The 21576-nt window shown below is 39.8% G+C and overlaps 1 protein-coding gene and 2 long non-coding RNA genes across 6 annotated transcripts in view; 2 read left to right on the top strand and 1 right to left on the bottom strand.

Moving 5' to 3' along the window:
* LOC149661754 (toll-like receptor Tollo) overlaps positions 1–21576 on the bottom strand; it is a 182084-nt gene that overhangs the window by 79855 nt on the left and 80653 nt on the right. The gene's annotated exons all lie outside the window — the stretch shown is intronic.
* On the top strand, positions 16679–19076 carry LOC149661759 (uncharacterized). Of its 4 annotated transcripts, XR_016368992.1 has the most exons (4): positions 16679–17381; positions 18608–18700; positions 18777–18876; positions 18962–19076. It is a non-coding gene; the product is annotated as an uncharacterized LOC149661759 (long non-coding RNA). The 4 variants fall into 4 exon arrangements; XR_016368993.1 differs by having other exon boundaries at positions 16679–18700; positions 18777–18880; XR_016368991.1 differs by having other exon boundaries at positions 16679–18700.
* Positions 19085–21294, top strand: LOC149661760 (uncharacterized). The gene is made up of 2 exons (XR_016368995.1): positions 19085–19876; positions 20248–21294. It is a non-coding gene; the product is annotated as an uncharacterized LOC149661760 (long non-coding RNA).

Genomic DNA, 21576 nt, shown 5'->3' on the forward strand with positions numbered 1-21576 from the left:
TAAGAGACTACGGAGAAGTAAGTTACCCCGATAACGGAGCGCCAGAAGAAGAAAAAAAGAAAGAACAGTAGTTGAGTTGGAGCGCGAAAAGAATGAATGGCGGGAAATGGGACCCGCGTGCCTTTACCAGGGAAGTCTAAAAGCCCCTGGTGGGAAACTTCCCGGAGAAGTTACCTCCGAAGAGGCATCTCTAGTTCTTCGAGCTTCTTTTGTTTTTTGAAGGAACCAGAATATTTCGGTTATATTGAGTAACTGGCGAATACGTGAGAAATTAGGCCTAGTACCGCGTGAAAAAACTTAGAAATCGGAATAGCCTTGTACTTTATTAATAATTTCCCATCGAATGAGTGAGTGAGTGAGAGAGAGAGAGAGAGAGAGAGAGAGAAAGAGAGAGAGAGAGAGTTAGTTTTTACAAAACAATGTTTTATTCTGACAGATTACACGAGAAAGTTCAGATTACACGAGAAAGTTAAACACTAAATACAAATTAAACATGGGATACAAAGAGAGAGAGAGAGAGAGAGAGAGAGAGAGAGAGAGTTTTTTGTTTTTACAAAACGATCTTTTATTCTGTCAGATTACACGAAAAAGTTGAGCACTAAATACAAATTAAACATCGGATACAAAGAATACTTTCAGTGTGTTGTGGTGGGGTAATAAATAAACATAATAATAATAATATAAACGCGGTGGAGATTCTTTGGTACAGTTAAATTAAGAAGGTCAAGAGGGCAAAGGCACTGGAAGTTTAAAAAGTGGCGTCAAGCCATGATTACGGAGGAAATTTTCAGGGTCAGATGACCGTGATTGCAATGCACTAATTCGGCCAATAATAATTTTATGATGTTTACGGGTTAAGTTATTCACGAGGGAGTCAAAATCATTAGGCTCAAACCCGAGGCGCGGGATTTGACTATACAGTTCATAAAAAATTCGTCGTAAGATAAGGAAAGCCAGGTTGCACACGTCATGACCTCGACCGCGAGCCAAAAGCCAGGTGTCGGCAATGTCATGCTGGTGAGCCCGAGCTAACGAGATCCAGCGGAGGATATGTAAACTCACCGATTCAAAAACAGGGCAAGTAAGATAAATGTGGCCAAGTGTACCTAGCGCAGGACAAAAGGGGCAAAATGGAGTGACGTAGTCATTGTGAAGATGGACGAGACGCGTGGGGCAGGGAAGACTACCATGCAGGAGCCTCCATTGAAGACCGTTTTCCATCCGTGTGGAGAAAAGTGAGAAACGGGACGGGCGCCAAAGATCTGCATGCCTGCGAAGAAGTAAATCCTCAAGCAAGCATGAAGGGGTGACTGGTGTTGGTGGAATGACATTAAAGTGCACTAGAAATCGATAAATAGATCTAGTCACCGAAAAATCCGTCAGATCTACACTGCAGTTTCCAAAGAAGAGATTGGCATGGAGGGAGTACGACGGTGTTGTGGATCCCCCGAAAATATGTCCGTGAATAACTCCGTAATTGTCAAAAATGGTGGGGAAGGTGGAGATTACTGAAGTTTTAATCAGGTCAAAAGTTTTGAGCTGAAAACGCGAAGGGCGGTCTACTACAATGGCAGACTCTAAGGTGTGCCAGCGTAGAGTACGGTGATTAATAAGGTCACCAATGGTTCGTATACCAGCAGTTTTAAGACGGGAGTGAAGTGAACCAAAAAGCGGCTCACCATCCTTCTCCTGGACAAAGCGGTTATCGAAAATATTGATGGAAAATACTGTCACGCGGTCGCATAAGTCTAGCGACAGTTGAATTGGGGAAGAAAACCACGCTTTCAGACACGAACCATGGAATGGAATCGAAGAAAACGAGAGGTGTGGGTTTTCGAAATATATCTTAAGATCGCGGAGATCAGGGAAATGGCTCCGAAGAACCGCGAAGGCGGTGTTACAGTAAGGTGCCAAGACAGGATCCCCACGAAGGAGGTCAGCCGCTTGGACAAGACGAAAAGCGCAAACCTTTGTCGCAACGTCGACTAAGCCCATTCCGCCGCACCTTTTGTCGAGAGTGAGTGTCTTCAAAGGTACCCAATGAATTCCATCCCAAAGGAAATGAATGAGACGTTGTTGCACCGTAGTGAGAAAATCAGGAGGCGGGTCAAGTACTTTGAGTCTATGCCATAACACCGAGGACGCGAGTTGATTTATGATCAAGACACGACCATAAATGGAGCACAAGTGTCTCAGTCTATACCAACGTCCAAGTGTGCGTTGAAGACGTGTTAGGAGATCGGGCCAGTTGTTTTGTTCATAATCTGGGTCATTGCCGAGGAAAACTCCGAGGAACTTTCCGCCGTCATAACGCCAAGGAATGTTTAAGGGTGTGTCTACACGGGTTTTCCACGAACCACACCAAAGGCCAAAAGACTTGGTGAAGTTTACAGAAGCCCCAGAGACCCGACAGTAGAGTTCTAAGGCCTGACGCAGAAGCTGGAAATCGTCCACAGACCGTATGAAAACATTGAGGTCGTCAGCATATGACGTGTATGAAAGCCTCATATGTGATATAGAGGCGTTTTTGGTGAGGGTTCGTTGTATGTTCAAGAGGAGCGGCTCAATCGCGAGGGAGAAAAGGAGTCCTGACAAGGGACAGCCTTGCCTTATACCGCGACTAAAAGAGATCGGTGAGGAGAGCGAGTTATTTATCCGAACCCTAAAGAACGCGTTGGAGTAAAGGGCCTCAATCTGTTGGACGAACATAAGCGGAAAACCTAGACAACCGAGGAGACGAAAAAGGTAGTTATGGTCAACCCTATCAAAAGCTTTCTCAAAATCAATATTGATGACAGCTAAGGCCTCATTCTGGCGGTTTGCAAGATAAATAATGTCTCTGAGTGTACCGAGTGTTTGGAAAATGGACCGTTCCGGTATGGAGTAGGTTTGGCCAGCACCAACCAAAGAGCCGATGACCTGATTCACTCTAAGCGCAAGTATCTTAGAGTAAATCTTATAATCGGCATTAGTTAACGAGACAGGCCTCCAGTTTTTCAAATCAAGCAGATCACCGTGCTTAGGGATTAAACTGACGACAGATTCTGTGAAACGTCTTAAAGAATTGGGGTGTTGTAAAAAGTCCTTAAAGGCATTAAGCATATGAGGACCTAGGATGTTCCAGAAGGTGAGATAGAACTCAACTGGGAGACCATCGAGTCCAGGAGCCTTCCCTCGAGACAAAGATTTAGCAGCTGTGAAAAGCTCAGGCGAAGTAAAATCTGCCTCAAAAATTTGAGCCTGGTCACTGGTGAGGGTTGGTAAGCCGTCAAACAGTGGGGAAGGAGAGATGTTTAGATTGGAGTCAGCTGAGTATAGGTTTTCGTAGAAAGTTGTCGCAAGGTTTCGAACCTCGGTCGGATCAGTGCATAGCACGCGACCGGGTCCGTAGAGTCCGTGAATCAAGTTCGAGGAGAAAGCCTTCTGTTCTAAATTGAAGAAGAGCTTAGATGGAGTGTCAATGGACGTAAAATGTTCAGAACGCGCTCGTTTGAGGCACTGGCGAGCTTCAACAAGTTGAAGCTCTCTGAGTTCTTCAGAGTAGGTTGCGTGAAGAAGGGAGTTAGCTGGGCAAGTAGAGAGTAGGCGTTCAAGGGTGGAAACGCGCGCATTCTCCTTGCTCTTAAGTGCATGCCAGTAACTGACGCTGAAGGACTTTATAAGCGGTTTTAGGTGATTAATCCACCAATCACCAGCTGAAATATTGTTCGGTTTCTGGGAAATGAAGGTGGTGAGGTGAGCCTGCATTTCCGAAATAAAACGAGGGTCATCTAGAAGTAAGGTGTTAAAACGCCAGTAAGGCGGCCGACGAGGCGTCGGAGATTCCGGGAAGAAATCGCAGAAAACACCATCATGATCAGAGAAGTGCGTTTTAATATGCCGGGCGTAGCGTAAACGGGTGTTATCCGAGACATAAATGCGATCTAAACGGGCAGCCAAAAGTTTGCCATGGTTGAGGGAACGCCAGGTAAATGCTAAAAGATGAGGGTTAACTGATCTAAAAACGTCTTTGAGGTCAAACCTGTCGACCAGGTCGCGAAGTGCAGCGCAAACGGGGGTACGGCGTTCGGCGCAGTCTTGGCGATCGAGTGAAGGGTCGAGAGTGCAATTAAAATCTCCGGCAAGAATAACTTTATCTGAGTCCCCGGCTTGATCTAGGATACGCGCGATAAAATTAAACAGCTCTGCAGCAGAGGAGTTATCCGTCGGTGGTACGTGAACAGAGAAGATGTGCGTGTTAGTATCTGGCGAGTTTACGTGCTGCTCAAGTAAGCGTACGTAAACGCAGTTACTCGCAAAGAGGTCATGAAAAACAACCTTAGAGGCTAATTCTCGCGAAACACCGACAGCTACCCCCGAACCTTGAGTTTGAGCCGAGTGAGCGTGAAAAAATTTATACTGGGACCTAGTCCAAATGAAAGTACGCGCAAAAGCGGGGGAGACGTTAGTTTCTTGAATACAAACTACAGCCGGACGCTGTTTTGCAATAAAGTTCAAAGCCCTTACGCAATTAATTTCAGTGCCCATGCCCCTAACATTTACAGTTAAAACACTTAACATAACTGGGTATAATGTGAAAAAAAAAGACATTAAACAATAATAAAAATAAAAAACCATAAGGTTAGACTTGCGAGTCATAATTATCAGTTCCGGATTGATCCGACGAGACCGTGGAGTAAAGTCGACGAATTTCCTTAGAAACGTACACGTAACGTTGCCGCGCGCGATGTCTTGCACGCGTATCGGAAATCGACGAGATCGTAGGGTCAGTAAAGGCCAAAATAGTCACTTGTCTGGCAAGGGTGGAAGCTTCCTCGCCATTTTTAATGAAGCTTTCTATTAGGCGCCGTTTGTCCAGCGCAGTGCCGGCTAAGGCCTTAAGCATGAAATTGTTTAGAGTGTCTAGGTCAACGAGGGGCGTCAGCTGACCTTCAGTGTCAGTCCAGGTATTTGAAGACCCGTCATAATAAAATTTATCAGCCGAGCGCCGAGTAATTTTCTGGGGCACGAGGGAAGGTGGCGGCATAGAGCTTTTGTCAGGAGCAGGCGGTGTGGTAGAAGCTTGACGCGACTTCTTTCTTTTACGACGGGGGGTCACAGTTTGAAAGGCCGTATTATTCTCAGCCAGACTCTTGTCAGGGTGATCAGAGACCACCGTTTCAGCCAAACCGTCAGGGGTCTCAAGCGAGGAAGCTTTCGTGGCAAGATCTGCCAAGCGATCAGTTTGAACATCAGCATGAGTAAGGTTAGTGTCAACGTCCATTGACGTAGAAGCCACGGCATCGACAATGTTATCGCGAGTTTCCACATCACCCTGGCCTTCACCCTGGCCTGGAAGTGGCATTGTAAAGGTAGGGCAAGTATGCTGTTGATGCCCGATTTCCTTGCACAAATGGCATTTCAGGGGATTATTTAAGTAGAATTTGTAGCGCTTCATGCCATAAATACATTCAATAGAATCAGGTAGGTCTTCAAAGTCCGAGTCCGTCGCGAATTGAAGGGTGACGGCGCGTCGAAAACTATGAATAGTTCCAAAGAGAGTGGGGTCAACAGAGGCCGGCAACCGTTCAATACGACCTTGAACTTTGCCAAACTCAGACATGGCCTGACGAAGTTCAGGGTCTGGGAAGAATGGCGGTACATTGGAGATAATGATACGTTTGGGGGCAATAGAAACTGGAAGGACGTCAATGCGGGTACCTCTGAAGTCGAGACCAGAAGCAATGAGTTGACGTGCCCAACCGGAGTTTTTAAAATAGACCTGAATTGATCCAGAGACACGGGAAGAGTCAGTTATTTGGTCCGGTGGAATTGTCGCCGCAATGGCAGAGAGGTAATCATTAAGAGAGGTATTCGGGTGGTTCGCTCTAAACGTCACAGCTCTAGCAAGCCATGACTGAAGATGCGAAGTGTTCGCGGAAAAGTTAAACACAGTCCTTTTACCCAAAGGGGTACGATTGGTATGAGCACTGTCTTGGTTACGCGACTGGGACGTAAGTGTGTTACTGCCAGCGGCAGCTTGAGAATAGGACGCGGTACCAGGAGCAGTTGACGACGACGTTGAGGTAGTGGTCGTAGAGGTAGTAGAAGTCAGGGTCGAACTGATAGCAATTATGCTTGAGATCGTAGACAGAGAATTCGTAGTGTTAATGTAATGAGGGACATTGGTTGTGCTGGCGTTATCTCTTGTGAGCGTTGGAGAAACGGACGTAGAGAAAACAGCAGCGTTAGAGATCGTAGTCGGAATTGTTAGCGGTGGGACGGTAACGTTTGAGAGAGTTGGTGATATGGTCGTAGGAATAACGGTACCATTTGAGGTTTTTTCAGTAGTAATTTTCAGAAGGGGGGTAGACATCGAGGGAGAGGCGCTAGCAGGTGTTGCGGCAGCAGCACTGGGAGCCTTCGTCTTGAGTGAGAGGGCGCCGGCTGAAGCTACGCCAACCGGCGGGGTGGTCTGGGGGTCCGCACCCGTCCCAGACGAAAGGGAATGAGAGTTCCGTCGGGCGAAGGCGAGGGGGGAATCATCACCCGATGAGGAGCTAAACTCACCCATCGGTAAAAGCCGTTGAAGAAATCAGCCAAGGCTTAGGAAAAGCGCTCCAAAGGAACGCTAATAAAACACCGGAAAAGTCCCGAAAGGGGTAAAAAACCCCAGAGTCACCGACTAAAAGGGGTAACTAGAGACCGTGCGCAAAAAACCTGGTCAAAATCCGCAAAAAAACCGGTTAAAAAACAAAAAACATCGGAGCGCGAAAAGAAGCGTAACCGACCAAACTCGAGAGAGAGAGAGAGAGAGAGAGAGAGAGAGAGAGAGAGAGAGAGAGAGAGAGAGAGAGAGAGAGAGAGAGAGAGAGAGAGAGAGAGAGAGAGAGAGAGAAGGTAGTTAGGCCTATTTTTATTTGTAAGTGTAAGAACAAGGATACGAAGGATGGCTGGAAATATCCTGCAATCTATCCCAAAGGTATTTTATTATTCTTCTTCTTTCATTGACGATGGGACTATGTCCATGATGGATTATATAGAAAAAGAAGTACATAGAAAAGTAGTATAGTATGACAGCACCCACACATTCTTTTCCCCGCATGCAGGAGTTATGTTAAAGAGAGAAGGAACAAACTCCTTTTCTCCGCATGATACCTTGGTGAATACATTTCATTTTGATATGAATATTGAACTTCTAAATCTTCCTCAAGAAATGGAAAGGAATGGGGGGTGTCCTCTGCCTATATAGATCCCGAACCGACTCAAAATTCTTGAGAAAAACCGTACTTATTCTTGATACATCTCTTACATTTGCCGGTATAATACCACCACGATGGTGTAAGGGAGGGAGAGGAAAACACCTTTCTATGTATATAATGACATTGTCTTGGAAACTGCTATAGTTTCGCTGTATTCTTTTTTGCTACTAAAGCTTAGACACGGGAAAGCCATTTCCCCGTGTCTTCCTGCATGGCATGTACCCCAACGTATAAGCGAGAATTTTCCGACTAGATACAAAGTTTTTTTCTTAGTAGTAGTAGAAAGAGTACACCAATGTTTCGCGAGAAAAAAATAAATAAAGAGAAGTAAATATATTCCCGGAATAGTGTATAATTCATCCCATTCCAAGGTTACTGCGACTACCAAGCTAAAATACGCCTTATTTTTTGAAGTATAACTACGTATAACTCCTATTGAACAACCGTGAGGTTAGCCCAGCAAGTAGACGTCGCCCAAAATTGATTTCTTTATCTGGATAACGTTTATGCATTGTTACTCAAGGTACAGACGCCTAAGACGACTTTGCCTTCAACCTTGGAAAAGAGTTGTGAGCTGGAGTAGTGATATTCGTAGGCCATGTGTTGCAATGAGTCTCCCAGAGTACCTTGCGAACGGTCTTAACCTTAGTAGGGGATTGTTAAGTGCTGCCGCTTAGTGCCATTTAAAAATAGAAGCTAGTTCTCATGAGTTAACGGTTTATTTTTAAAACAAAGGACCTACAGGGGCAAACATTGTCTTCGTTTTTGTGCCGTAAGACCCTACCATTGTGTATCGCCTGGGAGGACTGGGGGTAAAAGGCTACGTTGTAGGTATGGAGATGAGGTTTGCTACTCCAGTTGATATCTCTACTCCAAGCTTCAACTTCATTGGGGTTTTTTTCTAGCAGACGACATTGGACGGGGAAAAAAGGGGTATTATGGCATGAACGATGATATCGAATAAAGCTTCTTCTATAGAAGTTCTTACCAGGTTCTCGATTTAGTAAAGAAGAAAAAATAGTAAGAAAAGTTTATCGCCAGAAACTATCTGACGAGAATCCATCTTTGAAACAAACCTATGAATAACAAATAGGCATCGTATTCTTTACGGATGAGAATTCTTCAAGGGATTACGTGTTTAAATCAAGAATATCTCCGAATCTGGGATTTTAATTGGCTTCGAATAGAAACGTATAATATATATATTCGAGAGACTTAAGGGCGAAAACGTGAGCCCATTGTTTTAAAACCTTTCTTCAAATAAATTCCGACCCTCTTTTAAGTTTAAAGTATAAGCTTCCCTTCAAATGATATAAGAATAATATAGAAAGAGAATTCAATTCGTAATTGGTGTTGAAAGGTTCGCGCCAGGATATATAATTCCACCATTTAAGAAGACACGAAAAATCATTTTCATTTAATAATCTCGACAACGATATCGGAACCTCGCATTTCTCTACAAGTACAAAGCGAGGCTTAAATTGCATAGATGAATTCGTGGAATATAAATTTAATAAGTTTTCACCACCGGATCCCTTAGCGTAATAAACCAGACTAGCATGATTAATACCAAATATTTACACCAGGAGTCTAGGCTATACTTGAAGCACAAAGTTGTAGCACCAGTAGCCTGGTCTCCTAGTGTAAATGGTATCAACCCTCCTAGTTTGGAATAGAGTTATATCAAATTTCAAGCAACCCTTTGTTTTTGAAATTTAAGGCAGGCTATCTGGGTGAAAAAAGAAAAAAAAAATAACTATGGAAAATACAAACCGAGCACGCTTATTTATTTTTTAATATAAATCGGCGCTGTGTTTATTCGACCGTTAAGAATGAGTTTCCGGTAATATATATATGATAGTATAACTTCCTTAAAAATTTCAACGGATAACTTTTGTTTTATAACGATCATTCTTTTCTTTTTTTCGTTGTTGAGTTACGAGGGTTTTTCGATATCTCTTTCGTAATACCCAACCCAAAGACGCTGCGGAACAGTAAAGTTCAATATTACTCCTTAACTTTGGAATTTTATGACAATCTTATTTTGAGAAAATACCTCAATACGAGCGTGACTAACATTATAATCGTTCATCTTTTGATCCCATAAAAGTTTTCAAATACTTTTATTTTGTTCTTATTTTTTTTATTTTTTACAGAGAAATTTCTATATTTCTTTAAACTTTATTTTTCTTTTTAACGCTTCGTCATCTAAAAAAAACCCCCATGGACTGAGAAGATGAATACGTATAAAGGCTTTCTAATCAATAAATTACATTTGTTTTTCTATGTAATCCCCCTATTCCTTTCAGTACATCTCACGGTTCGAACAAAATTTACAAGACAATCCATACATTCCATACACTTTTGTTTTCAAGTCTGCATCGTATTCATTCAGTACGTTTAATAACGGCTATATAAAAATGGATGACCGGAATAATATAAACGTTCTCGTAAAAATATATTAAAAAAATCTTCTTCTGAACATTAAAATATTATTTTTTCTTTTAGACAAAAATTTTCTTAGTTCTTTTAATTATCCCTATACACCGACCGGATGTTTAAAATCTCTTTTCGAATTCCCGTTTTCCCAAAATAAAAAATAAAAATATAAATATATTTTAAAAGACCCTAATTAAATTTTTGCGAGTTTAAAGTTTTAGATGTGTTAACGAACTCCAGTAAAATTGAAATACATAAACAAAAATATTTATATAATTCTTTTAGTGTAGGTCATAACCCTATATAGGTTCAATTAATTTATTTTCTAATTAGTTAAGATATTTTATAGCCTTTTTAATAGCTAGTCCAAAATATAAAATCATACCAAACTATAACGATAGCTAAAAAACAAGTGAATGTCTTCTAAAAAATTAGTGATAAGATTTTTAAAATTAAAATAGATTAAATAACCTTTGACCTAAAACATCTAATCTAATACGAGGTTTCTCAACAAACTGAATTTGTAACAAGAGAACAGTACTCTGTATCAGTCAGCAATAAACATTATACATTTTAACCAATCAAGTGTCCGTCCTTGCTACCGTCAAAACAATGCAAAACCATGCGTCTTAGTGTACAGATAAGCATCTAGTATTATACAGGATTTACGTACCAACATCGGTTTATTCGAAACCAATTAAGAAATAGCGTGATAAAAAGGAATTGGTTAAGAGCGTGTGATTGAAATATTTTTTTCTAATTAGTCAGGTTTCTCGCATTCTTTACGAGAATATTTAAAAAGAAAAACTGTTTAAGTAAAAGGGACCTCTAACACCGAAGAAAAAAATATATTATTAATTTCGAGACAACAGGTGTGTGACCTCGACACGAAATCCCAAATACTTCGTATAAGTAACTACGTACCTATAACCAACCGCCTTTAGCCAGCGAATATAAGAAGTTAGGGAAGTTTTAGAGGTTTGGGTCCTTGGCGAATATTAGTAAAAACAGAAGTAAGGTAAGGGAATAGAAGTATCGAGGTAAACAAATTCTTCACTTGGCGAAAGTGAATATTCTTGATAACACACCAACGGTTGGCCCTCTGGTAGCGGTTTCTGAATTTTCTCTTCAAAACGTGAGACACTCGCGGCGGTAGACGGTCGAACTAGATTCAAGCACCCGCGTCCGTGTTCCGCGGCCTTAGGTTGAAGGGAAGGGGGTAGTAATTCTTTTTTGGAACTCGACCAATGTTTTTTTTTTCTTTTTAGTGTAGGCGCGATGGAAGCGGCATAAAATCATCAAATTTGTTACCTAGTGCCAATACTAGAGCTCTTTACTTCTAGTCCCTTATCTTACTTCTGGTAAAAATAAAAAAAGGCACGGCCAAAGATCGAGAAAGAGAGAAACAGCGACAAAGGAGAAAATATCAGAAGGAGGCGCGATTTTTATTCGCATCACGTTTCTGACCGCTGAGAGTGCAAGATGGAAAACTTTACTTTTTCTTTACTTTTTTTATATATATATTTCTTTTCCCTTTACTCCTACTATACTCTTGAATTTCAGGCAAAGGATGCCGTAGAAACAAAGGCGCAACACCCTCTCAGGTAAGACTATAAGTACATCAACATAATGTAAATTGTACCAACATATTTGTACTTAACCGCGATGAGTTATTTTTGTATATCGTACATTAATTTATAGCCCTTTGAAGATTAAAGTTCCAAATGATATCTAAAACAGAGACGTTTCTATGATACGTTATGTTTAAAATATTCAAATTTCGACCAATATTTGAAGTACAATATATATTATAGGACTAAAATGAGTCGTTCGAGATTAATTGTACATCAAAAATTAAATAGTCAATTTCTATTATACCTTTCCTTTTGATGCAAACTCGTGGTGGCACTGAATATATAAAGTGCCTCTGCTTTCGCTCATCTATAGTCCTATTGGAAGGATATAAATGTTTTTTTCTCCCTTAGTTTGATATAGTGCCTATCACCGTAACCTGGCGGAACCGCGTGCCTCTAAATGTAGTTAACTTTCAAGGGAATATTACTATCATTCTTTATAGTCACCGCGGTGCCAGCCAGCTATAGGTAGAGAATATTAGGGACACACTGACACAGAAGCACGCGCGTGTCTTGAGGAATTACGTCAACAGTCTTGGTTGGCACCTCTTTCCCACCCCCAAAAAGTTATTCGATCAGAGAGGATGAATTGATGGGAGGAAGGGGCAGATAGAAAAGCTAGGTTATTATTGAGAAAGGAATCCAATCAGGAGTTCTAAGTACTATTAATCAAGTCGACGCGAATATTTGTGGACCAGTTTTTTTCTTTTTTCCTTGGGAGGGGGGAGAGGGGAGCACATCGAGGTCTGATAATGTAAGGAGAAGAAGAAAAAAAGAGATAATTTATATTATCATGGTCGGTAAAACATTATTTGATAGTTGTAACATTTTGGCGGACGACAGATATCGCGTGATGGCAGATGGCCGAATGAGAACATATATAAGACATCTTTTTAAGTATACCGATGTGCTCGCCAAATTATTGTCGTATATATATATCTGTTTTATCGGTTTTGCCCTATAGGTATCCGTAACGAATTGATACTACCATATAATACTTAAGTTTATATCAATTAGTATTATCTTTATCTGGATATATATTATGGAAGACCTCGAGGGACTAGCTTTTAAAAACCATCTTCGTTTTGTTTTTGAATTTATATTTCTTATTAGTAAAGTATTATCTCATGCAGGGTTTTGATTTGTTGCGATGAATTTTTTTCAACTCTATATGAAAACTTATTGGACGCCTAGTATCACGTGCCGGATTCGTTCAATAGGGGTATTCCCTAGTGGGAAAGCCTAACGCGTAGTGTCACTCATTACGTATTTAACTTAATTGCCTGGTATCTTCTTTAATAATGTAGATATGTTTCCAATTGATATATTCATTATTTAATACGCTCTTTCTTTACTAGAGTGAATATTCATTGATAAACTGAAAAAATTCACGGTAGGTATTACGTATTAGATAACAGGCGGCAGATGGGCCCTCCTAGCACGAGCGTCTGTTTTTTAATTTATTTCGGTTTAAATTATTTCCTTTTAATCTTTATAATTTTTTCTATAATAGTTAACTGTTTTGTCGTCATCTCCAGGTATACCAGAGGCTTAAAAAAACAAAGGTATTTTTTCATTAAAATGAAAGAAAAATGCCCCGGGAGATTAAATGAAAGGGGTGATATCAAACCATCCTTCTCTTCGCCTAGATACCGATTGAAAAAGAAGAACGAGAAAAGATTGTGAACACCCTTGTTCAAATTTTTTTCTACCAAATTATTTTTTTCTTTTTGTTAATTTCCCGTCAAAGGGGGGTTGTTTTGTAATTGTTCTCATCCGTGAAACAGATGACAGAATATTTTTTATCTCTGTTTAAAATTGTTCTTTTCTTTGGCGTGTTGAAGATAAGAGATATTTGAAGAAAGAGAGAGAAAAAAATGTACATTTGTCGGTATGTAGTACGTACATTAATGGACTAATGGTATATTTAAAATATATATAGATTATATTGCATTTTAAATGATGCATAAGTAATAGTTAAAAACCGTTTTAGAAAAGATATCAATTTAAATGAAATAAATTAAGATAAAAAAGATTTTTTTTTAAAAAAAAAGCATTTATAAATAATTTTGATTTAAAAATATCAAGAGAACTTAGTTGTTTTTTTTTTCATGAATTATTTATATTTTAAGTGAATTTTATACAAAAAGGTTTTTAGCGTACCTGTATTTTATCATATAAGCCCAATTTCAGCGCTGATTTTTTTATTCAATGCAAGGATACTGTTAAAAACTTTTACTTTCATTTTGTAGCTGCGAAAAATGAGTTAAAGCATCCCAGTATAATTTTTTCATGGTGAAGAAAGGGTTAAAAAAACTAAACCAAAAAAATACAAAGTCGGGCATTCATTATGACTGGCTATATATGAAGGCATCCTTTTAAGCAAGATTTATGACCAAAAACGTTTCGTTTATGCTAGGGTTGGGCCTGCAAGCTGCAAGCGCAAATTGGTAAAAATGCATTCTGAACGTTTCTAATAAGGAGGCATATATAAAATATATAACCCTAGCGGGATAGAATGATGCGAAAGAATTTCTAAAGAAACACTTTTCTTTTTAAAAGAAAACTTCCAAGGGGGTAAGGTAACGTATAGATAGAGGTAGCTTCATTACTAAAACGGGTCAAAAAAGGGGTGCAGTAAAAGTAAAAAAGAACTATCTTTCTCACGGTTTCCCCTCAAAAACAACCCTTTTTACCCGAATATTTATAACTATGCCTATATTTACATCGTATCTTACCTGTCACTGAAACAGAAGGCGAGAAAAACCCATAACGAGAACTCACTTTTGGTCCAAGTGGAAAATGAAACAGTAGCGAACAAAAGATAACGTCAAAAATCCGAAAGAATTGAAATTGGCGCCAAGAAAAAGGAAGAGCTCCTGTCTTTTTAACAATGAAATACCCCGTATTTATCCATTTATTTCGTAGAAAAGGACTTTTCAAGAAAAAACAGAGCTCGTAAATTGCCCTAACATCGATATTTTTGGAAATTTTGCTTGTATATAAAAAAAATGTTGCCAATGCATATTTATCCAAGTTTATGATCCCAAAAATCTTCCAATATACATAGTTTACAGACTAGGAGAATTTATACCATTTACACAAGGAGGCCTGGCTTTTGACTCCACTAGTAAGTTAGGCTTCCTTGTGTAACACCTGAAATTGAGCCTGGCCTCCTTGTGTAAATGGTATGAATCCTCCTAGTCTGTAAACTATGTATTTGAATTTTTTCTTGTAACTTATGTACGTGGGGTAGAGGTCTACGCTCTAGGGTAAAAGAAAGTAAACTTTAAAAGGGGTTTTTACGGGGGTAAAGGTCAAATGGTTACTGGTACAAAAGAGTAGATGAATTTTTTAGTTTATAGAAAGGTTTAGACGTAAATCCCTACAAAATAAGCCTATTATTTCCAAGTTTCTGCAGTAAAAAAAAGATATTTTATAAAAGCGTACATGGTGGCAAACAGGCTTAAGATATTCTTGAAAATATTTACAACCCATTTCTCAAACGAAAATATTCCTCTTAAAAGTAACGAATTAGTGCGAAAAACCTTTGAACTACAAAGATTACCGAAATTTCCAGCTTTTCCCAATAAAAGTTTCAAATTTGGGAGTCATAGTCCATCTTACGGCTAGTCTACAATGCTCATAGAGTCGTAGTTGCTACACATGCCTTATCTAAAAGTGATAACCAAACACTGCGTCTTAGCTTGATACTCTTTTGCATATTCCAGTGAAACGACTGAAGAAAACCAACCGCTGGCAAACACGCTAGTTTCGAAAAAGTTGTAAAATAAAGATATAGATAGGGGACTTATAAAGGCGGATACGCCGCGGGTAAAAAGGACCTTGGACCAGGGGCAATGTCGTTTGGAGACTTCTTTTCGAGAGCCAGAATTGATGGTTTTACAACCTTCGATGGTGGCGTTCTAGCCCAGTTTTCGTGGGTGCGTCACAAACATTATAATTGCGGTATACGCTATCTACTGTTGCCTATTCTTCTTGGCGCCCGATTATATTAGCCCCTCTAAGCCATAAAAGTCTAGATTTTTTTTCTTTTTCACTTTTACTCGCACATTGTTGAAAAAGACGCCACCTAGGGAGGCGCCAAATGTTACCAGGTCGTAAAATATAAACAGTAATGTCAAGAGAATGACCCCTTTTCAAGAGAAAAACAATCTATATTCAAATCTAAGCGATAGATTCTGGTCTTAAAAAATACTGAAATAAATTATGACATTTTCTAAATAGAGAAAGAATACATCTGCTTCAGTTTTTCGTCTCCCAATTTAATTTAAAAAGAACAGCGGGGGTGGTTTTCGAGGTTACTATGGGAACTACTTCTTTAACAATAGTTGGATTAATGTTCCAGCCCCCTATAGTCCAACAGGTCTACGCAATTCAAATCATTTGTACGAAATTTAGCAAAATGTCATGTCGTGCAGGGGTTAGCTGGTAGGGTTTATTATAAAATAAATGGGATGAGAGGGTGCAACGGAGCAGCTGAACAAATTTTTTCTTGTTGGGAGACTTTCAGTTTCGTACAAGTGACTCGCTGAAATGGCATAACAAGTGGTGCTGTGCTGTTGACAATATAGCTACAATAAAATAATTCAGCCAAAAAAAAAACGTAAGCAAGCAAAGAAATAAAAAACAGCTCTAGAGTATAATACCATACCATCCATATAAGTTTTACAGCTTAAAAAAAGGCTCCATTTAAACTTAAAAAAAAAAACCCATCAACAACAAAAAAACAGCAAGATTTTTAGTATATACCAGTAAGAAAGAAATAAAGAAAATGTAAGCTTGGGAAAAAAACTTTGGATTTTCTTCTTCTAGGCCTGGCCTATCTGTAGTGGTTCGATGTAAATTAGATGAAGTAAAATAGTTTCTGTTGCTTCAACTCTGTCCTCATTACTTGAGATACAAAGAATTATACTGGTTAATTACTATAAAAACTGTTAAAAGTTTTAGGGAGATTCAATTACCCCAAAGGAAAGTTTATGTCTACTTCAAATGATGAATTTTTGATGATAAACAGTGGTAATAGAAGAGCGGACCACCGATTTGAAGGAATAGCTAAAAGGCCAAAGAAGAGAGTCGTAAAAGTTGACACTTCTTCGTCATTTTTAAAACTCTGGGAGGTTTTTTTTATTATTATTCCTATAAGGCGGGGATGGTAAGTCCTCCCTTCTCCATCCTCATTTTCCTTACACTATACTCTCTCTCCATCTTTTAGCCCTGCCAAAGCATCCGGACCGCGAGCGCCGGCGAGATGAGCTGGCATTTAGTGTATAGTAGCACTGAAGCGGTAGGAAAAAAAAAACGGTGGTAGCAGCGATGGGTAGAAGAATGCCAGGGCATCACCAAAGGGATGTATGAGGGAAAGGGAGAGAGTGAGGGCTCCCGAAGATGTTGAACCGCTCAAAAGGTCAATTGCTTTATGGGGGCCATAAAATTCTCGTATGAAAAAAACATATACAAGAGGGCTAGATGCATACTGGATTCTATCCTGTAGCGAGGCGTATGTATATACTGTATTCTGTATACTTCGAATTTTAAGGAGGATGGAGAGGAGGTCAGAAAAATATGAGATGAGACTTATACTCTCCTCTAGAAAAGAAGCCCGATCATTATTCAAGGAAGCGCCATTAAATTGACCCTCGGCCTAAATCTAAAGCGAAACGTATACGTCTTTCTTTCTTTTATATCTATCTAGTCCCACCCTATTCCTTGTTTGTTTAGCCCCCTATAAGTTTCGGGGATGGGGCCCAATGGTCCCACGCAACTTCGTCATCGTCTCCATCGTGATTGCGCGCGCGCTCTTACGAATATCTTCCTTCAAAAATAAAAAAAATATACGCGTCTAGTTGATGGAAGTTCGAGTTTGGCGGCATTTATCATCAAAATGCAAAAAAAAAGGCATTTGACAAATGGAGGAAATTGTTGAAAATCGCCTCTCCGCGTTTAAGAATATCCTAGAGATCTACATTTTCTCGATGGAGATATCGCCTATGACGTATACTGTACCGATATTCGTAGTGTGACACGTAACAAAGGAGAAGCCATGGTAAGATAATTTTTCTAATAACTAAATCGCGTGTAGCTCAAGTTCGAGTTCCGTTCAGGAAGTCACCACGAATGAAAGTTTATTTCTACCCTTCCTCGAAACGTTTCAATTTCTCAAGAATCTCTTATAACTTTATTAGATTTTGAGATGTGATTCCTACTTTGTCCATGCAGATTTGCAAAATAAAAATTTATATATATATATGCAGCACCTCTAGAGGAAATTCCATTTTTCTTCTCTCTTTCTCTTCAAATCGGGTCACCGTATCATATAAACAAAACGTTATTAAGCGAAAAAAGCGTCTCGAACTATCAAAGTACATTCTGAATAATAAATCTCTTATAGTGGAGGCGGGAGAGGAAAAATTGGCCTAACAAGTATTAGAGTGTCTTTTAGGCTTCATCCTAACGATATTCCCTATTCGACTTACAAGAAAGAGAGAGTGAGAGAGAGAAAAAAAGAATTATTTCTCCAACGCAACTATGGTCTTCTGATAAGCTTAAATGAGATTTTCTCCGGTGATGCGGGCCTTGGTCTATAGCCTATAGGCTTCCAACGAATTTTATTTCCCGAGTTCAAAAATGAGGAAGGAATAAGGAAAAAAATATGGCGGGCGGAAAAGGAAGGATGAAGGATGCGCGAGGAAGAGGATGTAATCCCAGGCATTCAATAAAACCATAACCGGGACTTTTCCCTCCTCCTTATTTCTGAAAGATATGAGAATTTAACTTTCGACCGATCCGAAAGTTACTATGGATTAACTATAAGTTATCGCGCATAAATTAGACCACTAGGGACGCCTTGAAAAAGGGGAACAAAACATAGACGGAAAAAGCGAGGGGATGATATGAGAAAGAAGAAAAAAAACGGGACGTTGGAAGTGAGAGAAAAAGAGTGTGCCGCGTCCCCTGGTACGGAGACATCGATGACAAATCGCTCTTTAGCTCGTTCCCCGCGCGCGCCTAGGTTAGCTTAGCTCGCGCAGCATCTTCCATCCCCGCCGCATCAGTCCCTATTGATTCATCCGCATCAATTCTCTCTTCTTCCAAGAGCCAGCATCCCTTCATCCCTCCTCTTCCAAAGCGAAGCAACCCCGGAGCTGATTTCTTTCCCTTCGTCTCCGAGGCTCTGTACAGAGATAAGCGATTTGCAGACGCCAAAAGAACCTCTTTTCTACTATCCTATCCTATCCTATCCTCCTTTTCTCCTGACGTTCTTCTCTTTAGAATCCAGCAACGTTCAGCGGATGAGATGGAAAAGGCCAGGAAAAAATTGGGCTTTTACTATGGAGAGTTGGAAATCGAACTGAGTGAGGACAAGTATACATCTTTCTCAACTATTTCATCTATTAAAAACCCTGAAAGTGGGTGATGGGGTTCTTTTTTTTCTGGAAAGGTTCAAATATTCCGTTGGAAAACGACATCGTCGTCTCCTCCTCGTCCTCTTTCTTCTTCTCATTTTGACATTACAGCGAGCAATTGGGCCGCGAGACCGGGTTGGTATGGGTACAATTGCCTAATTACACAGCCAACATTTGGTAATCTCAATAATGTAAAATTTTCCCACACGTCGTTGTATAGGGGAAAAGTTCCGGGAGTGGAAAAATCGAGAAAACGGAGCGGAATAAAAAAGAAAGAAAGGGTTTCGATTTTCTAATAATATCTTACACGGAGCCAGCCAGCTAGCCACTCGTTTCTTTTTATCAATAACAAGATGGCCCAAGGGCTGGGCCTTAATAGTAATTTTACACGGCTCACGTGACCCCCCGTATAGTTGATCTCCAATAAATCGTACAACTAAAAACATTTCTGAAACGCAATCGTGTATCCCCTTAATTTCTAATAACGTCACATTTCAAATAATATTAATGAAACTAAATTGTGCACCCCACTAAAGTATAATTTTTCAAAACCATACGAATCAAATAATGTATCTAAAACCAAATCCTGGATCCCCTAAACCAGAAATCACTATGACCGTAAACCGTCCCCTCTATTTTACGAAACCTAACCTAACCTAACCTAACCATTCAGCATAATCTCTGATGTATCACGCGCATGGTGCCGTTTCTTAAATTTTAACGGAATAAAATTCCGTGTAAAATTAAAAAAGTGCAGTAGTGCACGAAAATTATCATCTTGTTTCCATTCACTCAAAAAAGCCCGCGAGATTTAAACTACCTTTCTTTCCTCTCTCTCCGAGCGGGATGCCCCCTCTCCCTCTTCCCCCTCTCACTAATATACCAGGCAGGCAGTTCTCTCTCTACGCGGGGCTTCGTATCGCCACCGCGTACGCTAGCGATCTCTCTCTCTCATCGTAAGCGTACGTTTCGGTCCGGCACAGGGACAGGGACAGGGGTTTTGGTGCCGTTTCTTAAATTTTAAACGGAAAAATTCCGTGTAAAATTAAAAAGGAGGAGGGTAGCTAGCAAAAATTCGTGTTTCGTTACGTAAAAGGGAGGGAACGTTAAACAATGCTTCGGTACCCCAGAGAAAGTAAGTAAGTGTACAGGGAATTCGGGATAAAAAAAAACTTCAAAACCGATTTGCAAAACACCTTAAAAACGCAAAGGCGTCATCAAGGTTTCGATGGACGCCCCCTTACAATACCGCGATTTCTCTATTTTACATGTTTCATACACGCCTCCTTTCAATGTTCAAATATTTATTCAAGTAGTCATCTAACTTTGAGATCGCGCGATGAAATGACCTAGTTATCCAGGTAGTTGCGTGAAGGTTTATCAAAAAAAAGAGCAATTATTAATGTATTGCCCAACGTGCATGCTGTTACTGAACTTCAACCTAAATTAGTTGGGATGGCATAAAAAAACTTAAGTAATTTATGTCCGGTCCCCGTTTCTTTAAAGATCTGACGTTATGGCACGGAACGACGATGGGGAGAATGGATCATCGATTGCCAAAATTGCACCCCCAAAAGATCCCTCGCCTCAGCTCAGCCCGCCCAGCTTGAAGAGGATCTCTTCACATTCTCGCTTTGGCTGAGTTGCCATCAGCCCACAAACGCGTTGACAAATTTGTCCCTGATTTCCTTTAAATAACGACCTCCAACCTTCCTTCAGCGCCTCCCCGGGCAGACCCTGTCGATCTGAGGCAGTCGTAATTAGAAAGAAACTCTTGGGCATTTTTCTATCGAATAGGGGAGAGAGCCTTAGCTAACTGAAAGCCCGCAACTGGACACCACTCAAGCAGTGAGGAGATGGTGCGTGGATGAAGAAGAAATTTGTCTATACTCGCGCGTCTTCCTTCCTTTGCCCCCGCTGGCTGTGTCTCTCCCGCAGCCTCATTTATCTCATCTATTTTTCTCATCCTAATTTATGGGCGTTTAATCCCAGAGTGCTCTCTAAATTTGCTTTTAGCATAGCGATATTCGCAAATTGGAAAAATTAACTTTTTCTTTTTTTCCCATACTATTTTGTTCTCGTAAAGAGTTTGCGCGGCGACTGCATGCCGCTATAGCTTTTCATTTGTCTTTTTACCCGACAGGTATTGATCCACGTAGAATCTTTCCAAATTTAACTTTTAAATTGCCCTAATTATATCGTCGAAATTTGACAAGTCAATGACACTAGTTAGTGACTCCCACAAAATTCTAGTTTTTTAAAAATTGATCGTTCCTCGTATATTTCATCCATAGAATGACAACAAACTTACAACCTATTCTCAGCTTATGCCTAACGTTAAATTGAACCATTCTACGCTTAAAAATAAGCTATATACAAAGATAAAACAAAACGTATTTCATCATTTTGATATTAAATGAAAATAATATACATTTCGATTTGAAATACGAGAAATATATGAAAAGAGAAATGTAATTTAAATGTAAACAAATGATTCGGATTTCCTTCCGGGGTACTTATACCAATATTTTAATAAAAAAATATGTCAAACACATAATTTTTGAATTAAAATTGAGATAGGAATAAAAAAGGGCCATGGTGTAATAAGAATAAAGCGAAAATAAAAAGAAAAGCTGACAGGGTTGGGAAAAGAGAAGAGAAAAAAAAATCCAATCAAATCTTAATTTTATTCGGATCGTATAAAAATTCCCCCTGAAATCATTTAATAAATCCACAGTATCCAATTTTCATTCATTTCTTTTACCCTGAAATACGGAAAAACCCCGTCTTTCCTTTTCATTCTCTTCCACATTCGGTTGGGTTTTTAATACCGCG

Source organism: Phalangium opilio, unplaced genomic scaffold, assembly GCF_054372755.1.
Source record: "Phalangium opilio isolate 3A_F unplaced genomic scaffold, DU_Popi_V2 ptg000070l_1, whole genome shotgun sequence".
Classification (NCBI taxonomy): Eukaryota; Metazoa; Arthropoda; class Arachnida; order Opiliones; family Phalangiidae; genus Phalangium; species Phalangium opilio.